Source organism: Podarcis cretensis (genome assembly GCF_951804945.1).
Source record: "Podarcis cretensis genome assembly, chromosome: 15".
Classification (NCBI taxonomy): Eukaryota; Metazoa; Chordata; class Lepidosauria; order Squamata; family Lacertidae; genus Podarcis; species Podarcis cretensis.
In genome coordinates this window covers 42,795,134-42,821,856 of record NC_137185.1, presented here as the reverse complement: position 1 = coordinate 42,821,856, position 26,723 = coordinate 42,795,134, and the positions used below count along the sequence as shown (strand labels likewise).

Sequence of the window (26,723 nt, the reverse complement as noted above, 5' to 3'; positions counted from 1 at the left end):
AAATATTATAGTGAGGTGCAGTGGCTAGAGGAAGGCTCTCCAACCTTTGTGGGGCCATTTGGAAACCTTAGAAAATGTCAAGGAAGAACCAGGCCCCATAACCATGCCCCCCCACTGCATCTCTCCTATCCCATATCACAATGTTTGGCAGTGGTTGAATGAGAGGTCACTAACCCACTAACGTCAACAACAAACAGGCATGGGTCAACCCATAAGAGGATTCCTGTTCTTCATAAGGCAGCAGAGGACCAGGATAACGTGGGACATCTTGCCTGGTCCCAGGCCCTCCATCCTCCCCATCTGGCTATGGGCCTGAAAGGCAAAGGTCCACAGAAGGTAAGTTGTGGTAGGCATAGCCTTGCCAGTTAGCTCTGTTGGTTACAGCACGGTGCTGAGAACACCAAGGTCAAGGGTTTGAATATGGGTGCATATTCCTGCACTGCAGGGGGTTGGGTTAGATGATCCATGGGGTCCCTCTGGGATTCTATGAATAAGATTGTGATACTGCATTATTGCTAATCATGAGGCATGTCTGTTAAGGTATCAATTCCCAGCTTTGCAGAGCTTGGACTACATGAGAGAGTCTTAACTCTATTCTTAAAATGGCAGTTTGTTTGCTTTTTTAAAAAATTCTCTCTCTCTCTCTCTCTCTCTCTCTCACACACACACACACACACACACACACACGAGAAACAAAAACACCCAGCATTTTTGTGCTATATATAGCTTTGCTGCACGGGTGTTCATGTGTGGTCGTTTCTGATACATCTACAGTATTTCTAGGTTGTGGTGTGACCGACCCCACTGCCCCCAAACAGAAGGGTGCTTTATCCACAGAAGCCCTCAAAAGCATAGATGCTATTTAGACAAATGTGAAGTTTACTGTTCTGTAAGCACAGCCTTAATGGCTAAAAAAGAAAAGGAAAGTGTATTTAGGTTTGGGTGTCTGGTGCCACCACCTTCCATTTCAGAGGAGGGTAAACCTCTGGCAGATACAGGCACTTCTCCCCCTTGTTTAATTCATTTGTGGTAACCACAAGCTCCCTCAAATAATGGGGAGAGGAGAAGAAAGCAAATAGAAAGCAAATTGTATTGCCACATCCCTTGAGTTGAGGAATGTGTGCTCCCCTTGGGTGTATGCATTCCCCTTGTTCCCACACCCATAATTACAACCATGGAGGTCCACAGGACCCCTCTGGAGAAACCAGCTTGAATCTTATGCACGGCACAAAGAGATCTTGAAATATGGATAGGAACACAGGGAACTGCCTTGTTCCAAGTCAAACCACTGGACTGAATAGCTCGGTACTGCCTTCACTTCCTGACAGTGACTGTCCAGGGTTTCAGACATGGATCTTTTGCAGCCCTAGCCTAAGATGTCAAGGCTTGAACCTGGGACCTTAGGGACAGAGGAAGCTGTGTTATGCTGAGTCCATCAGCATTGTCTCCACTGACTGCAAGCAGCTCTCCAGTGTTCCGGGCAAAGATCTCTCCAGACCTTACTTTGGAGTTGCTGGGGATCGAACCTGTGACCTTCTGCATGCAAAACAGATACTCTACCACTCAGAAACAGCCCTTCCTGCAGCTATGGCCTGTAGCATTAGCTGCTTTGCATGTGCCCCAAACAAAGCACAGCAGTCCAGGGAGTGGCTGTAGTTCATTGGTAGAGCATCTGTTTTGCATGCAGAAGGTCACAGGTTCAATCCCCAGCATCTCCAAGGTAAGGTTTGGAGAGATCTTTTCTGTCCGGATTCTCACTGTTTGAATTATGGCAGCCCTACCCTAAATCCACCTCCTGACATCTTGTGGCAAGGCTGGGAAACATGTCTGTTCGAAAGATGCTGCCAGCCAACATAGAGACCGCTAAGCTACGTGGACCAATGGACTGTCTTGGTGCAAGGCAGCTTCTTGTTTTCCTAATCAACTGACTTCAGAAGCTGCAGGTTTCCTTGGCCTGGAGGCCACTACATGCAAAGATGGCAGCCCTCTCCTGGCTACCACCAGCTCTACCTGCCCTGCTTTGATTGGACAGAATCTCCTGCATTGTAGAGTGACTGGCTCCAGGAACTCCATCAATACAATTGTTGACATTCTATTTATTACCTGCCTTTCATGATGAGGCCCCATGGCATATCACAGCAATGCAAAATACATTTAAAACAGTTTAAAACAAATTGCAATTGCAACTAGAGTGGGTCCTAAAAGTCCTTCAGAACTACAACTCCCATCTTATGTCCCGCCCCCTTGCTGTGAACAAATAAAGAAAAAACAGCAAAAGCAAACATCAAATTTAAATGACAAATGTGATTGTGATAAATAGAAAATAAAACAGATGGGATTTTAATGAATCAATAGCAAAGCACAAGTCTTTAGTGACAGAAAAATAATAATGAAACTTTTTTTAAAAAAAAATCCTCTTGCTCACCCCTAAATTTATATCATTATTTCATACAGATGTACCTTGTAAGACTGCCAAATGACCAGAAAACTGCTCTGGCCTGCTCCTGTGCCTTTATCCCTAGCTCATTCTGAAGTGATCAGCAGCTGATCATGGCATGAAGGTAAGCATTGTCACCTGCAAGCTGAACTGCTCTTAAAGGCACAGAAGCAAGGTCTGGTAAAAAATAAATAAACCACAAGCTTGCTCCCAGGTCAGCATATGGTCATGCCACCATGAAGGCAGCTCCTACTGCTTCAGGGAAGAGTGAGCTGGCCCTGAAATTCAGAGTTTAACTAAGGACAGGATTTGGTCTCTTCATTCCCCAGGCCTCACTCCAACTTATCCCTCAGTGCCTTGTTTTGTGTGAGAGAGCCTGCAAGACTATTGCGGCATTGTGTTGTCATCCGCCCCGCCCCCCGCGCTGTTGTAGAGCAGAACATCTCGAGTTTCAATGTGTTATTCAGTTGCACCATTCAGAAATAAAGCTATTGACTCATAAGGGCTTTGCAAAGAGTGCTGGATGCTAAACTGGATTATGCAATTGTCTCAGCCCTCATCACCTGTAGCAAAATGAGAAGAGGCTGCTGGAACCTATCGAGGCAGCATTTGTCTGCTCTTAGAGGCTGCCATGCCATTATATGTTGATTTTAGGCATTGTTATACTGCTTAATTATTAGAATTTCCATGCAGTGTGTATATAAAATAAACCATACAGATAACAGCATAGACATAAGCAAAAAGCCAAACAGAAACCCAACACTACCTTAAAGTGCTTCTCAGAATAAGGAGGTCTTTGTCATGCTGGGCATTCAGCAAGGAGGGTGCCTGCCTAATCTCAATTGGGAAGGAGTTCCACAGGCTTGGGCCCAAAACGTGTAGTAGTGACTGGACAAGGATAGAAGGCAGTGTTTCTCAAACCTGGGTCCCTAGCTGTTATTGGACTACAACTCCTATCATCTCTGACCACTGAGCCAGTGCTTTGTTAATTAATACAGAAACACTGAAGTCACTGATGCTGCACAAAATAGGGTTGCCATATCTTGAAGAGCAAAGAAGAGGACAGCCCCAGCTGCTGCAGACAGTTCCAAGGGCCAGATTGAGAGACCTGGAGGGCCATATTTGCTCTCCCCACCTCTGAAGTTCCCCACCTCTGCCTTAGAAGATGGGAGGGGGCAGGATACCAGGAGAACAATTCCTCAGGGGCAGAAAAAAGAAGGGTAGAACTGCTGCTATGCCTCCTATGAATTGGCTGAAGAGACAGCCAAGCAGCCAAGCATTGTCCCCAAGGACCTTCCAGCACTTCAGAGTAGTCCTGCTGCCTTCTAAACACATATCTAACAACATGTGTGTGCACTGAGCACTCTATAAATCATTGATTCTGTCCAGAAAGTCTTACCATTTTGGTAAGCTGATGGGAAAACATGGAACTTAGCACAATCTGCTTAATAAAGTAAGATAAAGAGTGGCTGTTCATCATGTGGCAGCCCTGAGATGTTGCTGGACTTATGGCTCCCACCGGCCTTGGCCACTGGCCATGCTGGCTTGGGCTGATGGTGTCCAACAACATCTGGAGGGAGATGGTGCCCAACAACATCCCACTCGATGACTTCCGTTTGGGAAAGGCTGCAACAGAGGATGAGGATAAGGGAGTGTTAATGGTAGCAGTCCATGCACAGGAAAGGAGGTCGTGTGCAGGCATCATCCCTTCACTTCCTGACATTCAGGCTGTGAGTCCCATTGCATACAGAGGCAAAATGGCAGCACCTGTGCAGAAGAGGGAGAGAACTTGGGAACCCCAAGTTTTGTTCAAGTACAAAAAAATAAAACCATTAAGGGGGATTCCTCAGAAATAAGCCCCTAATTCAGTAGGCATTAAAACCTGAATCTTTCAAATTCAACCTTTCTGAAAATATGTGAACAGCTATCCTTCAAAATGTGCACTTATCTGAATTTTGTGATGAAGCTCTCCAACCAATGTTTGCAAAAATGCATATATCAGGGGAGTGTGCGTAAAAATGAAGATATTAGTGAAAATAACTAAATGCATTATTTTAGGGGCAATTGCTTGCAAAAATTAGTCAAAATAACATATAAATATGTGTTTACTGGGAGAAATTACACTAAAAATTCAAAAGGTGGAGAACTGAATTTAAGATCGAAAAAATGAGAAATTGAGAGAACCAATTTTGCCAGCCCTGCCATGCTCAGTAGCCAGGGCAATAAGTCCAATGGTACTTACTCCCTAGCAAGTGTGTTTTGGATTGCAGCCCATACCTTTAAATTTGCCTTTATTTTGTACAGCAAAATCTGCTAATAGCCACTGGCATTGACAGTTTTAAAAAGGAGAGGAGACACATTTATGGAGGGAAGGTTTGTCATGATGGTTAAATGGAACAGCCAGGTTCAGAGGCAGCGTCCGTCTGAATATCAGGTGTTGTAAGGAGCTGCCACAGGGAATGGAATGCCTTCAAGCTCTGCCTGTGGGTTCTCTGGAAGCCTCTGATTAGCCACTGTGTGAAGCCATATGGATCACTGGTCAGATCCACCTGGGCTCTGCATAGGTTCTTATTCTGGTAAAGGTAAAGGGTAAAGGGACCCCTGACCATTAGGTCCAGTTGTGGCCGACTCTGGGGCTGCGGCGCTCATCTCGCTTTACTGGCCGAGGGAGCCAGCAAACAGCTTCCGGGTCATGTGGCCAGCATGACTAAGCCACTTCTGGCGAACCAGAGCAGCGCACGGAAACGCTGTTTACCTTCCCGCCGGAGCGGTACCTATATATCTACTTGCACTTTGACATACTTTTGAACTGCTAGGTTGGCAGGAGCAGGGACTGAGCAACGGGAGCCCACCCCGTCACGGGGATTCGAACTGCCGACCTTCTGATCGGCAAGTCCTAGGTTCTGTGGTTTAACCCACAGCGCCACCTGCATCCCTTCTTATTCTGGTATATACCGGTAATAATAACCAGTTGTTGTTTTTCTGTTCTCACTGTGCAACAGAGAAACCGAGGCAGAGTTTGCAATGTGTTCAAAAGCACCTGAGGAATGTGTGGCATGGATGGGTGCTGAAAGACCTACACTGGCTCCCAGTACGTTTCCAAGCACAATTCAAAGTGTGGGTGCTGACCTTTAAAGCCCTAAATGGCCTTGGCCCGGTATACCTGAAGGAGCATCTCCACCCCCATCGTTCTGCCCAGACACTGAAGTCCAGCTCCAAGAGCCTTCTGGCGGTTCCCTCACTGCGAGAAGTGAAGCTACAGGGAACCAGGCAGAGGGCCTTCTTGGTGGTGGCACCCACCTTGTGGAATGCCATCCCATCAGATGTCAAGGAAATAAACAACTATCTGAATTTTAGAAGACATCTGAAGGCAGCCCTGTTTAGGGAAGTTTTTAATATTTGATCTTTTATCGTGTTTTTAATATTCTGTTGGGAGCCACCCAGAGTGGCTGGGGAAACCCAGCCATATGAGCGGGCAAACAACAACAACAACAACAACAACAACAACAACAACAACAATGTATCTTCTGTGGCCTGAGGCTTTTAACCACAGAGGTCCTGCACTGTCTTGCCAGCAACCTCTTGGGTTATGCTATCTGATTCCACCCAAGCCTTTCAAATGGGCCTTTCCCCTTCATTGTTTGAAAAGCAGAAAGGCTAGATGGATTTGGCACACAAAGAACAAGCTGGGACTTTGTGTCTCATGGTCCAACAGAAAATCCTGGATCATTTTGGCAGTCTGTCTCTTTAATCCCTAACATCTTCATCATAAGGTTTCAGTGGCAGCCTGCCATGGCTGATTAGAAAAGAAACCCATCACTGAGATACATTCAGTCCCAGGCTGAAAATGAAGGCTGTCTTTCCCCTTGTCCCCAAGAAGCAGAGACTGCAAGTGCCCGGTTCACTAGAGTGATGCTGAAAGTGTCTTTTGTAAACTTGTGAAGGGAGATTTTGGGCATTACAGAGACAGCATTCCAGGGGAACTGAAAACGCTTTGATGGAGCAAGGTCTTTCATAAGAAAGATGCATAGGCTGCCTATGCTAAGGGCTGAGCTAAATGGGACATTTGGGGTGTGTGTGTGTGTGTGTGTGTGTGTGTGTTGTGTCTGTTTTAAAGGAAACAGTCACAGGGGAGGGGACCAGCCTCAGGACTGGAAGAGTGTGAGCAAACCATGGTCTTGACAAAAATAAATTACACACACACATGCAAAGGTCCATAGCATGAAGATTCAAGTTTAAATCCCATATGGAATCTCCAGGTAGGATTGGGAGAGGCCCCTGCCTGAAATCGCAGAGGCTTGCTGCTAGTCAGTCTAGATAATACTGTGTGGCCATTTCAGTCCTCAGAGTCTGACATCCGCAACAGAATGGATGCCACCCAACCAGTTAAATAACTTCTGGTGCATCACATTTCTGAGAAAAAGATGAAAAAGAAAGAGTGCCAAAAGGGGGAGAGGGGAAGGGAGAGCGTTAATAGCTAAATGGAAACAGGAATGTATGTGATTGGGAAGGAGGGGATGGCTTGGCTTATTAAGGCCTTTAAAACATGACTAAGTTTCTTTATATTATTAGCTGCCATAAAGAGCAGCTGCCTCTTATTAACATAATTTAGGGATCACAATAATCTCTCCTCTGATCTATCTTTGCAAATGCTGCCAGCAAACTGGGGTGCGGGAACGATAATGTGGAGGTGTCGGGCAAAGGTTATTTCAATCATTCCAACCAAATCTGGGCCAAAACAGCTGAGAACACAACATGGTGCCCCTTAGGGCCAGGGATTAGGGAGGAGAAGAGAGGACAAGAAAATAACAGCCATGACATGTTCTGTAGATGAGTCCAGGAGACAATGAGCTTTGAAAACCTATTTGCCTTCTGTGGTTTGGAGCAGGTAAGCTTTGATTTGAACCTTTCATCTGCTGCAGAACTTGGATTTTTATGCAAACCCAAACTTGCCTTTAAAGGTTTCTAGCACTCATTGTTCCTACACTGGGAAAACATGTGGCTAATCTGTCTCATCAGTCTCTGCACAGGAAGAGATTTGTGTGTGTGAGTTAAGAATACTTTTCAAGGCCGTATCACACCTAGCAAGAGAAGGAAGTTGCCAGTTCAGTGTTTGTATTGCAGTAAAAAAATAGCTGTGCTTCCATCAAGAACAAGATGAGTGTGCCCTATTATATTCTCAGGGGTGAGAGGTCATGTATGACTGCATGGAAATAATATTGCAATCTTAACAGGAAACTGACAGGGTACTTGAGGTGTGTTCAGGACAAAGAATCTCATCAGGCCAGACTAGAAATTGATGTGAAATTCAAAGTGTGGTCACAGTGCTATGACATTATGCCAGGGCCGTCTCAAGCATATCCGGCGCTGTGGTGCAAAGATCCCCCTGGCACACACCCCCCCCCGTTTCCCAGAGTTGTCGGCCTTTTTTAAGGGGGGGACCCCAAAGTTGTTGATCTTTTTTAGGAAAGGTTCCCCAGAGTTGTTGACTTTTTTGGGAGAGCTGACACCACGCTTACACATTATTTCTAACAAGCACTTAGAACAAAATAAAATGAAAAGGCAGAAGAAAATCTAATGAAGTCCTCAATTCCAAAGCAAGACTCATTTAAGACCCAGCAGTTCTTCTAATTCATCCTCAAAGCAATCACTAGTTTGTTGCTCCTTAAATAAATTAATAAAGACACAGACATTGAAGTTCCTGGTCAATTTGTGTTTAAGTAGAAAGCTGACATTTTTAAATATTGTGTGGTGGGGGGTGTAAAGCAGTGACATCCTGAACCTAAAAAGGACCCAAAACTTGGGTCACAAAGGCTGCAGCCCTAACTGCACTTTGTTGTTGTTTGTTGTTTAGTTGTGTCCGACTCTTTGTGACCCCCTGGACCAGAGCACGCCAGGCACTCCTGTCTTCCACTGACTCCCGCAGTTTGGTCAAACTCATGCTGGTAGCTTCGAGAACACTGTCCAACCATCTCATCCTCTGTCATCCCCTTCTCCTTGTGCCCTCCATCTTTCCCAACATCAGGGTCTTTTCCAGGGAGTCTTCTCTTCTCATGAGGTGTAACTGCACTTACCTGAGAGTAAGCCCTGCTGACTCTAATAGGACCTTACTTCTGAGTAGACAGTAGGACTGCAGCTAGAAACACAGTTGGGAATTAGGGCTTTCTCTTGTAAGTCTCAACCAGAGGAAAATGTAATATTGAAGATTAGGGAGAAAGGAATATGAATAGATTGGGGGGAGGGGGCTGACGAGAGACCAAAAACCTCAGGTAGCAATACAAGGCACACTTTCTGGGGAGCAAGTCTCACACACAGTTGCTTGGGGCGAGGACTGCAGAGGGACCATAGTTGGGAAGTGTGTGTGTGTTTTTCAGAAAAACATAGAATTGGAAGGGACCCTGCGGGTCAACTAGCCCACCCCCTGCAATGCGTTTTTGCTTGCATTGATCTCAGAAACCTTCAGTGCCTTTAACAAGCGATTAACAGGCTTGTTTCACAAATAAGGGAGAAGGAGGGTTGCTGGCTTGGTTTGGTTTGCCTTTGTTCTAGTTTTTAGCATGTGCTTAGTACCGTGGTTTCAGGCTGTGAGCCGCCCTGATTTCTGTGGGTGGAGGGCAGTAGTAGTAGTAGTAGTAGTAGTAATAATAATAATAATAATAATAATAATAATAATAATAATGGTGATGGTATTTTTTGCAGGGCTCAGAGTGAGTGGGTGATGGCCAGCTGCTGGAATGAATGGGGTCGGTGCTAAATGGTCTGGCTTGCTTTACAACCCCTAGGACCTGGGGGGGGGCGGAGAAGGAGCGCACCCCCGAAGAAGAAGAAGAAGTAGAAGAAGAAAAGTGAAAGGAGGAGGCTATCCTTCCCTGGGATAGAGTTGCCCGTAACATTAAACACAGGGCATGATTCCAGGGAGAGAGAGCAAGCAGGGCAGCAGCTGCTGCTACCCATGGCTTCGGCTAGATGTAGCTGAACAGGATGGGCAAGGAGACCCTGTAAGCAGGGCTGCAAATCCAGCGCGGAGGCTCAGCTGCTGGCTAGAGGAGGAAGAAAGGGGGCAAGGCCGGGGGCGCCTCTCTTCTTCTTCTTCTTCTTCTTCTTCTTCTTCTTCTTCTTCTTCTTCTTCTTCTTCTTCTTCTTCTTCCTCTTCCTTCCTTCCTTCCTTCCTTCCTTCCTTCCTTCCTTCCTCCTCCTCCTCATGCTCCACTTCCCCCTTGCCATCACCCACCTCCCTCTTCCCACAGGGTGGGTGGGCGAAAGAGAGTGTGAGAGTGAGAGAGCACACTGCACTCAAGCCAACCATATAGTTGGCGGGGTGCAGCTTCCATCCTAAGCCTCTGCAGGGATCTCTCTCTCCCCCCCCCCCCCCCGTGGAGGCTTGGGAGGCAAGCTGCCAGGCGCAGCTGCCAGGTGGAGGGAAAGGGGAGGCCGCCGGCAAAGCCACGCAACTCTCCCACTTGCTGGGGCGCCCCTGAGAGGCCAGCGCCCTGGCGCAAGGCACCAGTAAGCCCAATAGGAAAGACGCCCCTGCCAACATCTGAGAGCATGAACTGTTAACTTTTTGTTCAGGTACTGATTGGGATGGCTATGTGCCCTGTTTTATGGAAATCAATCTTTTATTTGAACTGGTGGCTGGCCCAATCCTAGTTTAAAGAACACTACAAAGGAAGAGCCACATGGGCCTTGAAGTTGCCCAGTAACATCTGATGCCGGGACAGCAGGCTGATTAGACAAACAGGCTACTGTGGGGTGATGTCTTGAATTTCTGTTTATTACAGAAATAAAATTTCTAAATTTACATCTATATGTATGCAGTTAGCATGCAAATCTGTGTGCTTTCCCCATCCTGTTTTTTTGGCTAGGGTGGGGTGAGGCAGCAATGCATTTTTGACAGAGTGTTAGCAGTCCCACTAGTACTGATCCAAAGGCAGGAATAGTTTCCTATCACAGAAGCTTCTGTTTCATGATGAGCAAAAGATCTACTAGCCATGATGGCTGTGCTCTGACTCCATGGTCAAAGGCAGTCATGCTTCTCAGTACCAGTTGCCTGAAACTGCAGAGGAGGGAAAGCGCTCTTGTGCTTTGATCCTGCTGCTTGTGGGTTTTCCACAGGCATCTTACCGGCCACTGTGAGAACAGGATGTTGGAGAGATGGGTCACTGGCTGGATCCAGCAGGTTCTTCTTCTGCTCTTACCTGATTGCATTGTGAGTGGGGGAACCAGGCCTCAAATATATTATATGTTTCAGTTTTGCTCTACCCTTTCTTCAAGGAACTCAGGGCAAGATACTGCCCCCACTTTTCTCCTCACAGTGACTGCATGAGGTAGCTTAGATGAGGAGATGAAGATTGGCCCAAAGTCACCTGGTGAGTCTCATGGCTGGGTCAGGACTTGAATCTGAATTGTGCCGGTGGCCAAAGTGCAATTCTCTATCAACCACACTGCACTGGCCTGTCTATCAAAAACACGCAGGCCTGTTAACAGTGTTGTCTTTCAACTAGCACAAGAATTCTTGCAGTAGCTAATGATGGGTGAGTTTTAACTCTGTAAAGCAGAGAGTACAATGCAAACTGTTGCACTAGCAGAAACTCATTGCACAAGATCACAGTCTATTAAACCACAAAGTGACAAGTAAACTGCTTCTGCATTCTCTCACACAACAACATTCTGCTGGCACAAAACATTTTACCAGTGGAAGAAGTATTCCACTAAGTGATTTTAACTATGTACTACATTGGATACAACCTGCAATTAACATATTGGGTCTGAAAACAGATTTGTGCGAAGGCAACATGCAATGGGTGTATAGTTGAGCTAAAGCTGGGGTGGGGGACCTGTGGCCCTCCAGCTGTTGCTGTACTACAGCTCCCATAATCTTTGACTGCTGACCATGCAGGATGAGGCTGATGTGAGCTGGATTCTGGAGGACCATAGCATTCCTGTCTGAGTGAAGGTTTCATACAGCTGCTATGAAATCCAGCTTCCTGAATTGATAATCTACACTTCCTAGCACACGCGCTGGCTGACCTGACAGGGTTAATCCTCCACTTGATGGGATCCAAGATGACAGATGCTTTATCGTTCCATCAGAGGAAGGGACTTAGGGCAGATCCACCCTTCAGACCTCTTGAGGGAGATGCACAAGGTCAAAGGGGCAAGCTTCCCTTCAGGAGGAGAGTGGAAATTCGTGGGAAGAAAATGAGATTAACAGAAAAAGACAATATTAACTGTATTGGCCAAGCCCTGAAAACAAACATTGTGAAGCTTCTTCTTCTTGAAATTGCCAAATATTAAGTTTGTCAAAGAGATTACAGCAAGTGTCCATAAAGGCATCAAATCCACCATAGTTCTTCTAATGGCATTGGAATTTGGTTAAATTAGGCTTCTTTCCTTGCCAGCCTCTCAAAATCCAAATGATGGATTGTATGCAATGTTAGTTGTACTCAGAGTAGACCCATCAGAATTATTAGACATGATTAGCTGAGGCTCATTAATTTCAGTGGCTCCACACTGAATCAAACTCAGTTGGAAACAATCCTCTCAGTCTCTTAACTTAAAGACTCCTCCTGATCCACAGCGCAAGCCTAGCTTAGCCTGCTCAGAAGTAAGTTCCACTGAGTTCAATGGCACTCACTCAGAGGTAAGTGTTCCATCAGGGCTGGAGAAGCTGGAGGCTTTGAGATCTTGTTGCTGAACTGCCACTCCTGACCAATGGCCATGGTGGTTGGAGTTCATGGGAGCTGAACTAATGCTTCCTGGCTACAAACTGAAGTTGACAGTAAAGCTGATAGGAGTACATAAACTATTTAATCACCATTGACACCTCCCAAGAAGCCAAGAAAGTGAAAGGAAAAGGTGAGAACTTGGAGAGATTTCCATTTGACTCCTGGTAGACAGACCCATCAGGGGGGAATCCCAGCCTGTGTGCTTGGAGGATGTTGGAAATGTGACAGGTACATAACAAGGGAGGTTGCCCCCTGTGTCAGGTACATTAGACTTTTTTCAGTGGTAGGCATTTTATTCTCAGGCCATTGTGGGTCAGCCAAGGTGGGTAACAACCCGATTAAAATTTGTTCATAATCGCTTCATTTGAATACCATTTCCCCACAAGTGTTCCATAAAGATCATAACAAAGCACAGCCAAAACAACAACAACAAATCCATGTAAGAAGACAATTCAAAACACTTCCATAATAGCAAGAACACATCCATAAAATGACACAAGAAGCAGTCATAGACACTAATGTAGGGTAGCCATATTTTGAAGAACAAAAAAGAGGACATGCTTGCCAAAATGTAACTACAGATCACTATGGCGACTCTCACTTTAAATACCCCTACACCCCCCCATGTTATACAGGACTGTTATTTCTTGTGCAGACTCCGGTTTCAAGTTTCTGACCTTCTATCTCAGCTTTGTAATATCTCTATATTTCTGGCCACAAACTGCCCCCTAAAAAGCTAGACCATGGGAAAAACAAGAGAACTGCAACTCACATGTTGCTAGCAATACTACATAACCTAACCTAACCAGCTAGAAAAATTTGGACAAATCTCAAAGTACTAATCTAGTAATGCACCAGGTGAATGTTTTAATTTCATTTATACTACATTATCAATGTTTTCACCTGGGTTTTTACATGCAAACGAAGTCTGGAACAGAACTAAAAGATTTACAGACTGTCAGTGAAAAAGGATCCCCATAGCGGATAGTGTAGGGAACCTGGTTGTTGTCCGGTAAAGGGACAACAGCATAACATCACAGCGCAGTGAGATCCTGTGGGTAAGCACACTTCCAAGGCACTCGGCAGCAAACACAGGTAATGCCAAATATGTAGAGCAACACATTTAAAGAAGGCTAGTGACAGGCTCCTTCCCTCCCTCTTCTTCCTGGGGCCAAGATCCTGGGGGTCTTCTTCTGTGTGCTGAGCCCAGTTCTTCCTGCTCCCCTCCCACAAAGCAGAGTTTGTTCTCAGGACTGGCAGAGGCAGGACACTGCAGGTAAACAGCTTGAAAGAAAGAGACCCCTGTGATTTCTGATGCAGCCCCTTGTGCTTCCTGGTTGCGCCAGCCCAACAGATGGAAGAGCAGAGCCAGGGCAGCTCCCTCTCCAAGGCAGCAACATTCTGGCCCAGGGGGGCAGCGAGGGCCGCCACCTGAGAGGGAGGCGGTCAGGAGCCGGGAGCAGAAGGCTTCTCCTCAGCTGCCACTGCCCCCCAGTTATCTCTCTCTCTCTCATACCCACAGACACTCACACAACACCTAAGGGGGGTGAGCCTCTGCCATTCTCAGTGGCAGGGAGCAGGAGGGGACGAGCAAGCGAGGGAAGGGGGAGGCTGCACGTACCTGCTGCTGCACTTCCCAGGTGGGACCAGGGCCGTCTTTAGCAGATGCGGTGCCGGGGTGCAAATATCTGCCTGCAGAGGCTTGGGAGGGAAGCTGCACCCCACCAACCATATGGCTGGCAGGTACGCAGCTTCCCTACCAAGCCTCCTTGGGAGGAGAGCGATCCCCGCAGAAGCTTGGGAGAGAAGCTGTGCACCCGCCAGCCATATAGTAGGCGCATCTTCCATCCTAAGCCTCTTCAGGGATCGTCTCCCACGGAGGCTTGGGAGGCAAGCTGCATGCCCCCCAGCCATATGGTTGACAGGGTGCAGCTGGTGGGCATGCAGGGAAAGAGGAGGCTGCTGGCAAAGCTGCACAGCTCCCCCACTCACTGGGGTGCCCCTGAGAGGCTGGTGCCCTGGCGCGACGCACCACTAAGCCCTATGGGAAAAGACGGCTCTGGGTGGGGTGCAGGTGCAGCTCCTCAGAATCTGCTCAGTAGGAGCCTAACAGGAATGTATCTCCCACTGGAACTCTTCATACGCCGATAAGGTCACAACTAACCTGCTAATCCAGTAAATGTTTTTAAAATTGTGGGGTTTGCATCAAGAAAAATCCACAGAGGTGAAATGTCTGCACAATCTACTACACTCATCATTGTGGGACCCAAATACACACGCTCCAGGTCCCAATCGCCCTTCAAATTCCCATTTAAAATTATGCAATGTAACCTATTTGCTAGTGGAATAAATTGTAAGCCAGCTTCATACTTTTCCAGTTTCACATTTTTTCCAGAAAAAAAACCACATCACTGAAAGTCACTGCACACAGAGAATGGAAAGTTTGGGAGACATTTTCCACATGATTCAATCTTCTGCTCACATACAGAGACCAGTGATACCATGACTATGGAGCTCTGACATGGGGAAGTGTACGTTGCAATTGAATACTGAATCTGTTGCCTCAGGGACACAGTACCAGCTACCTACACCCAGAGTTTTAAGTCAGTCCCAAGGAAGAGATGTGGGACTTGACAGAGACCTCCATCCCCACTGGTGATGCTGAAGGCAGTGTTGTCATAGTAGAGCAGCCTACATTGCCCATCTCCCAATTACTTCCCTCCACTCCAGCCTCTCTCCTTTCAGTCCCCCAGGAACAGAAGTCGTGTGATGCATTGCAAGAAGTCCAGAGCCAGCACAGTGCTTGCATGGCAGCCAGAGGGCATCACTAAAATGACAGAGAGAAAGCAGACGTAAAGAAGACCTACTTTGGCTCCCAGTACATTTCTGAGCACAATTCAAAGTGTATACCTGAAGGAGCATCTCCATTCATGCCATTCAGCCTGGACACTGAGGTCCTCTTCCGAGGGCCTTCTGGTGGTTCTCTCTCTGTAGGAAGTGAAGTTACAGGGAACCAGGCAGAGAGTCTTCTCGGCAGTGGCACCCTCCCCTCCCCCGGTGGAATGCCTGCCCATCAGAAATCAAGGAGATGAATAATTATACTACTTTTAGAAGACATCTGAAGGCAGCCCTGTATTGGGAGGTTTTTAATGTTTGATGTTCTTTTATGCTTTTGTATATGCTGAAAGCCACCCAGAGGGGCTGGGGCAACCTAGTCAGATGGGTGGGATACAAATAACATTGTTGCTGTTGTTGTCATGTGCATTTGGAACCAGCATACAACCCGGAAGGGAAGGGACCTCTCCAAGAGCCCTCCCAGTCTCCCCTCAGGTCTTTGCTGGGATAGCAACTCTGTATTAAGTTCAAGCCCTAAGCTCAGCTTTAAGTCAGCTTTGCTGACCTGCTCCTGGGTGTGGGGAAGTGATGAGGGACATCAGTCCATCCAAAAATAAAAGTAGAGGGATTTGTTCTTTGAGCTCACCATGTTGGCAGATCCTCCAAGTGTCCCTATTTTCCAGGGAAAGTTCTGGATTTACAGAAACTGCCCTGGTTTCTGATTTGATCCCAAATGCCCTGCTTTTCCTTAGGATGCCCCTATTTTCATCAGAGACGTGTTGGAGGGTATGGAGTTAGGCGACCCCTGAGACAAGGTGATAAGTAACTATGCAACCTTTAGAAGACATTTGAAGGCAGCCCTGTATAGGGAAGTTTTTTTAATGTTCAATGTTCTATTATTTTTTATATTTTGGAAGCTGCCCAGAGTGGCTGAGACAACCCAGTCTGGCATGTGGGGTATAAATAGTAATTATTTATTACTACTATTATTATTACTACTACTACTACTGAATAGGATGCCCCTGTTTCCATCAGAGAAATGTTGGAAGGTACAAGAATACATAGCAGAGCTTCACTGGGATGATTTAAACAATGGGCAGCTCAGGTGTTCTGTTGGTGGTGAGTAGCTCTGCTGCCACAACTGTCTTCCAGTCCTCCTCCTTCTACAGTGGGCTGCCAAGAGAGGGAATGGAAAGGGCCTTTGAATTTGCCTCCTGGGGCCACACATACTGCCTTACCTGTGCAGGAGGACTAGGATCAGACTGTCACTATTTTCAAGTGGGATTCAGTCACAACATGGCAACTTCAGGCTGCACAATTATAGTCCAATGGGAGGTCTTGTGCAACAAACTTGCTTCCCCAAATACTTTTGGCGATAAGGAAAGTGATGGGAAAATGCATCAGCAAGTGTGGGATTAACACTTGCTTTGATGCAACATCATCTGTCCTCCATGCAAACAAATCAGAGTAAATTCTTATTAAATTTGATCATTTGATCATTTGATCTCCTTGCAAACAAAGACTCAATAGACACGTCGTCTGGAAGTGATGGTAGTTCCTGGTAGAGATCCAGATTCAGCCATAAATTCTTGGTAGCTGCCTGATGGTCCTGATGGTTTATACAGGAAAAGCCACTCCCTGGCTCGTGGCTCTGGATGTATCCTGATTTAGCCAGGGCTGCAAGTCTATTTAGCTGACATTCAAAGGATGATCTGACCTGAAGTTTAAGTGAAAACCTTTTTTTTTTTTTTGCAGAAAAGAAGACAGACACTTAGCATGGGATAGGTTTTTTTATTTTTCTCTCAGAAGGAATCCACCATAGGTTTAATGTTACTCATCCTTTAATTATAAAAATAAGCAGAGAAAATAACTTGCATCTTTTCTTGTTACTGCGATAGATTTCAAATCTTTATAATGAACATATGGAGTTATTTTTTCTTTTTCTTTTTTAAAAAAATGCAATTTAATAAATAAATAATGACATATACCAGATATGCTCACTGTTTATTCCAGTACTTGGCAAAAAATTTAAATTATAAATACATACTTAAATTTATATATCTATATATGTATGGAAATGACACAAATTATCTAAAGTGCAGGGCGGGGGAAATCACAATCAAATCACAATCAAATCATGCAAATCTTATTCTTCTAAGATAAGCCAACTGCCATCTTCAACTTATAAGGCCAAACATATTTAAGAATTAGATGAATGAAATTCAGTCATATTTTACATTGGGTGATTACTATTTCCCATCAAAACTCTACGGATTTATTCCAGAGCTGTGTTCTTGATTTGCCGTAGACCCATTTTTGTTGTTGTTAAGGCTATCCTGGGCAGTTAACTATCAGTGAAAGGCATTTAAGGTGCAATCCTAGACATGCCTACTCAGAAGTAAGCCCCAGTGACTTCAGCAGCACATGCTCCTAGCCAAGGCTGCAATCCTACAGATGTTGATCTGGGACTATGACCCAAGGGGTTCAGTGGGTTTTCTTCTGAGTGGACCTATGTGTCCAGGACAGCAGCCTTAGAAGTATCTCAAACAACGTTGATGCCCTAAATGAAAATCAATTGCGCCCGTGCCTGTCGTTAGCCCTGCATCTTATTGTATGAGGTGTGGAACTATTTCTTCAGCAGAGTCCAGGAGAGGGGACAATTTGTGTTCTCTCATGTAACAATTTTCCCAGTTGAAAACCCCTTTCTTGTTCTTTACTAGTGAATGGAAGAGCGGGGGTGGGGTGGGGGGCTGCAATTGGGAAAGCTTAAACCATATTACCTCAAGAAGCTGATAATAGGAAAAATTGTGTTATTCCTCTCAGTAGATTTTGCTGATTAGTCTGGAGTCTTTGGAATCCCACTGCCCCAGGCAAATGCATGTTCTGTTGGCTGGGAGCTGATGTTCTGCAACATCTGTTTGTTTGTTTTTTTATTAAAAATTTTATTACATTTTCAGTTTACAGAAAAGAAAAAGAAGGAAAAACCAGAAAAAAGAAAGAAAGAAAAACAATCCATCTTTCAAAATACATTTTTAGGTTACTAACTGGACTTCCCCAGATCTCCCTCACCCTGCGTTCTTTACAATAAACATATCAGCAAATTATTACCTTGTTTCATATCTTATTTACTTCTAAATTTTACTTCTAAATTTAAAGTACCTTTTGTCAAATATTTATACCTTAAGATAATACATAAAATAACTTTAAATTTCAACCTTTTCTTACTTATAACTTAACTTTCTATTTTCCTAATCTAATTGCAGGAGCTAAAATTTCCAAGTCATGCAGATTCTTAACATTCATACAACTTATAATGTTTTTGTAAATAGTCCTTAAATTTCTTCCAGTCCTCTTCCATTGTCTCTTCTCCCAGATCTCGGATTCTGCCAGTCATTTCAGCCAGTTCCATATAGTCCATCAACTGCGTCTGCCACTCTTCCAGCGTGGGAAGGTCTTGTATCTTCCAATATTTTGCAATGAGTATTCTTGCTGCTGTAGTTGCATACATAAAAAAGGTTCTATCCTTCTTTAACACCTTTTGGTCCACAATGCCCAGGAGGAAGGCCTCTGGTTTCTTAGGGAAGGTGTATCTAAACACCTTTTTTAACTCATTATAGATCATTTCCCAGAAGGCCTTCACTTTTGGACAAGTCCACCAAAGATGAAAGAATGTCCCTTCAGCCTCCTTACATTTCCAACATTTATTATCAGACCGATGATATATTTTTGCAAGTTTGACTGGGGTCATGTACCACCTATATATCATTTTCATAATATTTTCCTTCAGGGCATTACATGCCGTGAATTTCATTCCAGTGGTCCATAACCTTTCCCAGTCTTCTAACATAATGTTGTACCCAATATCCTGAGCCCATTTTATCATGGCTGATTTGACTATCTCATCCTGGGTGTTCCATTTAAGCAGCAAGTTATACATTCTCGAAAGCGCCTTGGTCTTAGGTTCTAACAGTTCTGTCTCTAATTTCGATTTTTCCACCTGGAATCCTATTTTTTTGTCTGACTTAAAAACCTCTTGAATTTGAGCATAATGAAACCAGTCTTGCACCCTATTCTTTAGTTTTTCAAAGCTCTGCAGCCTCCAATTATCTCCAATTTTTTCTATTATTTCCCAGTATTTCGGCCATCCGGCCTCCATATTGGGTTTTTTTCGAACCTTGGCCTCCGCTGGTGATAACCACCTCGGGGTCTTACCTTCCAATAAGTCTTTGTATTTTGTCCAGACCATAAATATAGCTTTCCTGACAATATGGTTTTTAAACATTTTATGAACCTTTACCTTATCGTACCACAAATATGCATGCCATCCAAAAACATTATTATACCCTTCCAGATCTAGGACGTCAGTGTTCTCAAGGAGTAACCAATCTTTCATCCAGCAGAAAGCCGCAGCTTCATAATATAACCTTAAATCTGGCAGGGCAAACCCCCCTCTCTCTTTTGCATCCGTTAATATTTTAAATTTTATTCGGGGCTTTTTGCCCTGCCAGACAAACCTAGAAATATCTTTCTGCCACTTCCCAAAACACTCCACTCTGTCCACGATCTGTAGGGTCTGAAACAAAAATAACATCTTCGGCAATACATTCATCTTTATAGCTGCAATTCGACCCAACAAGGAAAGTTTCAATCTTGACCAGATCTCTAAATCTTTCTTAATTTCTGACCAGCATTTTTCATAATTATCTTTAAATAGATTCAAATTTTTGGCAGACAAATTTACCCCTAGGTATTTTACCTTTTTAACAACATTTAACTCTGTCTCTTTCTGAAACCCATCTATTTCCAAAGGTGTCAGATTTTTCTCCAAAACCTTGGTTTTTTGCTTGTTCAGTTTGAACCCCGCTACCCGACCAAATTCATAAATTAATTCTAACACTCTCTTCGTACTAGATTCTGGCTCCTGTAGTGTTAAAACCAAATCATCTGCAAAAGCTTTCAATTTAAATTGTTTCACTCCGACCTGTATTCCTTGTACCAACCGGTCTTCCCTAATCATGTTCAAAAGCACCTCCAGAACAGAAATAAATAACAGAGGGGATAGGGGGCAACCTTGTCGTGTTCCGTTTTCAATTTTAAATTCTTCTGTCACCACATTGTTTACTATCAGTTTAGCTTTCTGCTCTGAATAAATTGCCTCTATTCCATTTTCAAACCCCCGTCCCACTCCCATCCCTTCCAAATTTTTCTTCATAAATTGGTTTCCAGGTGGAGAAATCGAAACTAGAAACAGAACTGTTAGAACCCAATACTAAGAATTTATCAAGAATGTATAACTTGCTGCTGAAGTGGAATACAATAGATGAGACAGTGAAGTCAGCTATGGTTAAATGGGCACAGGACATAGGTCATGACATTATGTTTGCTGACTGGGAGCAGTTATGGACCACAGGTATTAAATTCACGGCATGTAATGCCTTACGAGAAAACATTATGAAAATGATTTACAGGTGGTACATGACCCCAGTCAAGCTTGCCAAGATTTATCATCTGCCCAATAACAAATGTTGGAAATGTAAAGAGACTGAAGGTACCTTTTTCCACCTTTGGTGGACCTGCCCAAAGATTAAGGCCTTCTGGGAAATGATTTATAATGAGATTAAGAAAGTGCTTAAGTGCACCTTTAACAAGAAACCAGAGGCATTTCTCTTGGGTATGGTCGGCCAGCTGGTGCCGAAGAAGGATAAGAATTTCTTTTTGTACGCTACTACGGCAGCAAGGATTCTTCTAGCAAAGTATTGGAAGACACAAGAGTTACCCACGCTGGAGGAATGGCAGACGAAAGTGATCGACTTTATGGCACTGGCAGAAATGACCGGCAGAATCCGCGACCAAGAGAAAGAGACTGTGGAAGAAGACTGGAAGAAGTTTAAGATGTATCTTAAGAATTATTATAAAATTGAGGAGTGCTAAAATGCTGAGGGAAAGGAAGACGTAGAATTGCAGCGGCAAACTGTGTTTAATTTTAGGGTGGAATTGAAAAGGAGAATGAATTTATATTTAACTGGCTAAGAAGGGTTGCTGAATAATGGTTTAAAATCAAGGATGCAAAAAGGGGAAGGTATGGGGAAGTCCGGGAAAAGAGGGTTATGGAAATAAGGTAAAGAAAATATGATTTTTTGTGTTTGTTTTTATGTTGTTTTTGTGTATGTTAAAAATTTGGAAATAAAAATTTTATTAAAAAAAAACAAAAAAAACCCAATTTTTTCTTCATAAACCTCCAAGAAATGTTATCAAAGGCCTTCTCCGCATCAACAAAAATTAACACTGATTTTATATTAATGTTGGTTTGCAAAAGTTCCAAAATATCAATAATATTCCTAGTATTATCAGACAAATGTCTTGCTGGGAGAAAGCCTGCCTGGTCCTTGTGAATTACTTCATTTAATACTTTTTTAAATCTACTTGCCAAAATATCTGCAAAAATTTTGTAATCCACATTTAGGAGTGAGATGGGACAGTAGTTCTTAAGTTGAGTCTTTTCAGTTTCCACTTTAGGGATCAATGTGATGAAGGCTTCTTTCCACGATTCCGGTGCCTTCTCCCCCTCCAAAATCTGATTGCATACCTCCATTAATGGTTGTATCAAATAATCTTTCAATATCTTATAATACTTGGAGGTAAGCCCATCCGGACCTGGAGATTTGCCTAGTTGCATATTCTGGATGGCACCCTCTATTTCTTGTTGTGTTATTTTATGATTCAGGATTGTTCTCTTTTCCTGAGCAAGTTTTGATAAACCATTTGTTTTCAAAAATTGGTCTATCTCCTTCTCCTCTTGTGGCCCTTGAGTATAGAGCTTTTTGAAATATCTCTGGAAACACTTCCTAATTTCTTCGGGTTTCTGGATATCTTTCCCTTCAATCTCTAGATTGGTGACTGTATTCAATTTTTGTCTCTTTTTCAATTGCCATGCTAATAGTTTCCCACACTTGTTAGCTGATTCAAATGATCTTTGTTTCATTTGTTTAATTTTCCACTCAACTTCTTGATTTATCAATTTCGCGTACTGTGCTTGGTAAAATTTAATTTCTCTCAAGATCTCCTTCGATTTTGGCTTAGATCTCAACTTTTTCTCTCCATCTCTTATCTTCTCTAAAATCTTATCTTTTTTCCCATTCCAGATTCTTTTCTTTATCGTGTTCTGTTGTATCAGAAACCCTCTCATAACTGCTTTGCTTGCATCCCAGATTGTTCTCCTTTCCACCGTAGTATTCAAATTTATTTCAAAATAATCTTTCAAGGTTTTTTGGGCCTTCTTCACAATCTCCTGATCTCTTAATAGGGTGTCATTCATTTTCCATCTAAAGGAGCCGATTGGAGTAAGTCTTAATTCCATTTTCATAGCGTTATGGTCGGAGCAAGTTTTTGGGCAGATTTCCACTTTTCTAATCATAGGTGCCAGCCTTCTAGTTGTCCATATTTGGTCTATTCTTGTCCATGACAGATGAGCCTCAGAAAAGAAAGTTCCTTCTCTACCTAAGGGATTCTTAGTCCTCCAAATATCGATTAAGTCCATATTGTCAGTTAGTTCAAAAAAAGTTTTGGGTAGTCTGCCATCTTTTGTTAAACTTAGGTCTTGTGACTTATCCATATTTGTAGAGACCACTCCGTTCATATCTCCCATCATGATGATGTTGGTGTAGTCCAAATAGTCCAGGATTGTCTCATGCAGTTTCCTATAAAATTCTGATTTCCCCTCGTTCGGTGCATAAATTCCTAATAGCAAAAATTTTTCTCCTTGGGCCTGTATTTCAATAGCCAAAACTCTTCCTTGCTCATCTTTCAATAAAAATTTTGGTGACAGGCTCTCCTTTGCATAAATCACCACTCCTCTTTTCTTTACTTTATCCGATGAGATGAATTCTTGGCCTAATCTTTTATTAATCAAAACTTTTCTATGGAGCCTGGTCACATGTGTTTCCTGCAAGCAGATGATGTCCAATTGTTCTTTTTTCAATATATGAAAAATTCTTCTTCTTTTCTCTGGGGAATTTCCACCATTTATATTCCAACTAAGAAGCTGCAGAGACATCCTGGGTCAATCTATTGGTCCTGTGGTGACGTCCCTTTCTTTTGGTCCTCTGGTCCCGAGGGTGTAGGTGCCAGTATAGGTGTAAGCGGTGGCGGTGGCCAGGCTCCTGTTGTCCCTTTCTGTAGATCCTCTTCGTGGTCGTTCAAGAACTTTTGTTGGTCTTCTGCTGTTCTAATTTTAACTTTCTTTCCTTTGAAATTAAAAGATAGTCCTTGAGGAAACTCCCACCTATAAGGAATTGAGTTGCCTCTCAGTAATTTTGCAAGTTCTATATACATCGCTCTAAGATCCAAAAGCTGTTTTGGTATGTCTCTGTAAATTTCAGCTCTGTTGCCATGGATGTCAAGTGATTTTCCAAAATGAAGGCCTAATATTTTATCTCTCTCTTGCTTAGATCTTAAAATGATCAAACAGTCTCTGGGTTTATCCCTCCTCGTCACTCTTCCCAATCTGAAAGCAGTCACAATTTTAAAATCCTTATCCTCTTCAATACCCCAGAACTTTGAAAATTCTAATGTCAGATAACCAATCAGATCTTCCTGTTCAAGTTCTGGAATAGCTCTAAGTCTAAGATTGCTTTCCCGATTTCTCAGTTCAGTCATCGACCAGTAGGCCTGCTGTTCACTAATCTGTTTATGCAACGGCTTCACCTCCACCTTTAATGCCTCAACTTTCAAGTTGGCTTCCTCTGCTTTTTGTTTGGCTTCCTCAGCCAGTTTGTGATTCTCTGCTGTTGCTTCTTGAAGATTCCCAATTGCTTGTGTGTGTTGAGCCACCTGGTCAGTCAATTTATTTATTGAGGATGTGGCTTGATCAATTTTAGTCGAATGTTCGTCCGCCTTTTTATTTAGAATTGCCAGTTGTTCTAGGATCTGATTTAAAACTTTTTCAGATCCTCCTGAAGCCATATCCCCTGTAGATGTCTGCTCAACAGCCCCTTTTTTGTATTTCTAGAACAGCTGGGACAGATGATCTAGGTGGTTGGGAAGTCAAAGTTGTCTGTACCAATTGTTTTGCCTTTATTTTAGCCAGCCTTGTTTTCCCTGCGTCACTCATTCCAATCCGGTCTGTGTATCAAGGTCAGACTGTATGTGTTCCCATGAGAGAGACAGTTCCAAAGTATAAACAACCAGGCAGCAGAGAATCAAAACAAAATATAGTTCCCAGAGAATTATAAATCCAAAGTCCTCTAGGGGGAGTAATAAAGTTCAACCGAAAGAAAGAGGTTTTTCCTTCTTTACAGTCCCAATAATCCAAAGAAGAAACAACTGAAGTTCTAAAAGGTCTTTTAGTTTCTTTTTAGCATTAAGCTTTTCCCAACTTAATACAAAGTCTCAGAGAGGGTGCAAGAAACAGTTTCCCTATTTCTTCTATGGTGTAACGTTTGCATGCAACACTTTCAACCTTAAAAACAATATCAGCAGTTTGGCAGTTTGACAGTTCTTCTTTACCCTGGCAGCCCACGGATTTGGTTTCTTCAATTATTTATAAATCCCAAAGGAAGAAGGAAGATCCAGTCAGAAAATCAGCATAGATACTCCGAAATTGTCTCTTTTAATCCCTGCCAAAAGTTCAATAGTCTGCACGATAATCCAATCTTTTTTATAGTTCTTTCAAAGCGCTTCCCGCTTGTCAAACTTTGCTTTGATCTCTTTAGCACAGTCGGGAAACGGACTTCCTGGTTACGTTTCCCGTTTTCAGCCAAATTAAATACTTTAGTCCCGATAATTTTTAAGTCCCCTTACTCACGGGTTGTAGTTGCAAATCTGATGTTCCAAGAAGAAAGGTCGGTGCTCATCAGCAGCAGCCACGCGGCTTTGCTTCCCGCAGAAAGAGCGATGAACTCACAGCGCCGCTCCCCCTTTCACGTTCCGGAGCCCCTTACGGGGTTCCTTCTCCGTTTCTGGGGGGGCTTCTGGCGCCCGCCGAGTCCCACGGCCACGAGCTCACTCTGCCCGTGGTTTTTCTTGATGGGTCGCCGCTATGCCGCAGCGAACGACCCTTTTCTGCGGAGCCCCTCTTCAGAGCACGAAGAGGACCGCCATTGCTGTTTCGCGCCGCCTCCGGAAGTTGATGTTCTGCAACATCTGGAGGGCGCCATGTTGGCTACCACTGGCCTATGGGGTGGGACCACCCTTAGCTTCTGTTATTGGTGGACCTGCAGCAGGGCGCACCCTTCAAGAAAGAAATCTCATCCCTAAATAACAAGAGTCATGGGCTTTAGCGGAGCAAGAATTCTGTGATGGCTAAATTCCATGAATCAAAACATATGGGCATGAGGGGGGTTATGGCAACTGTGGAAAAGCTGAAATGTAAAGCAAGATCCTATAATATGGCATAATACTCTTGCAAAAGAGATTGTTAACCCCCCCTCCCATTCAAGCATACATTTGAGATCTGGGCTATTCAGACTTCCACACTGATGGCCTTTATTGAGTGAATATAAACTTCAAGATTTGTTCCACAGGGTGCTAAGTACTGCTCAAGATCAGACATTCTAGAACCCAAAATCCCCCTCACAAAGATTAATTTTCAAGCACTTTAGAAAGGGTGCAATCCTGCAAAATAGGAATCTAGCTCACCTGAAAAGTGTCAAGATTATATTCCACAGCATCCCATCTAGACTGAGCTTGACTGCATAATACAGAGTGCAGAAATTCCTAACCGTCTGCAATTTCTTTTCACTGCTTATAATCCTGTAACAGCACTTTCTGGGATACATACTGTATATGGTAAATAAAGTCAGCAAAGACTGAAGTGCTGCCCCTGGCTTGAAACATATTAGCTGTAAGTTGCTGCTTAAAGGCTTCATGGTAAATATTCTATTGCTTTGTATATTTTTCCATGAGGTGTACTTTTGAAACGTTCTCTGCCCTTCTTAACCAGTTTACAAATTGGCTATAGCACCCCCAACTGAGCACACTTGGAATGTACAGGTCTCTCTTGATTTTGACTGCATGCCCAAAATGGTTTCTCATCTTTGAACTAAATGCACATTAGAAAGAGCAGGAAAAGTTTGAGTCTTATTGGGAAAGTACAATATCTTCGGATGCTTCCTTCAAACTTTGAAAGCATGCATGTTTGAAAAACTCACATATACAGGGGAGTTGTAAGGTCTGTCCAGATAAGCAGCTCATCACAGGATAGAAAACAACAACACTTGCACGATGAAAACTAGCCTTCTCTTTGACACATTCGTTTTCTGAATTCAAACACAATTTATGGGAACAGTTTCACTGGCTCTGGTATCAGCAGACAGCATTCCTGGGCAGCTGCTGAGGATCCACCTAAGCGTGGCTGTGCAAAGTACTCACTATTTACATTTTTAAATGATTGGGGGGAGGTCTATTACAGATTGCGGTGCTGCTGCTGCTGCCTACTCTCGGTAGCAGGGTTCTTAGAAGTAAATCCTACTAAGTACAATAGGGCTGACACCCTTTCGTAGGCCAAGGAATCCTTTCCTTTCGTAGGAATCTGTGGTCCTCCAGGTGATGTTGATCTCCAGCTGCCATCAGCCCCAACCAGAATGGCCAGTGGCCAGGCATGATGGGAGTTGTAGTCCAATGAAATCTGGAAGGCCAAAGGTTCCCTCATCACACTCACAGGCAGTGTGCTTGGGACTGCAGCTTCATTCACTCTGGGGGCACTTGAGCTCTGCTCAGCGGTTCCT

At 43.8% G+C, this 26,723-nt stretch overlaps 1 long non-coding RNA gene across 5 annotated transcripts in view; it reads left to right on the top strand.

Annotated features, from left to right (window-relative positions):
* LOC307203973 overlaps positions 1 to 26,723 on the top strand; it is a 429,983-nt gene that overhangs the window by 22,696 nt on the left and 380,564 nt on the right. The window lies entirely within an intron of this gene.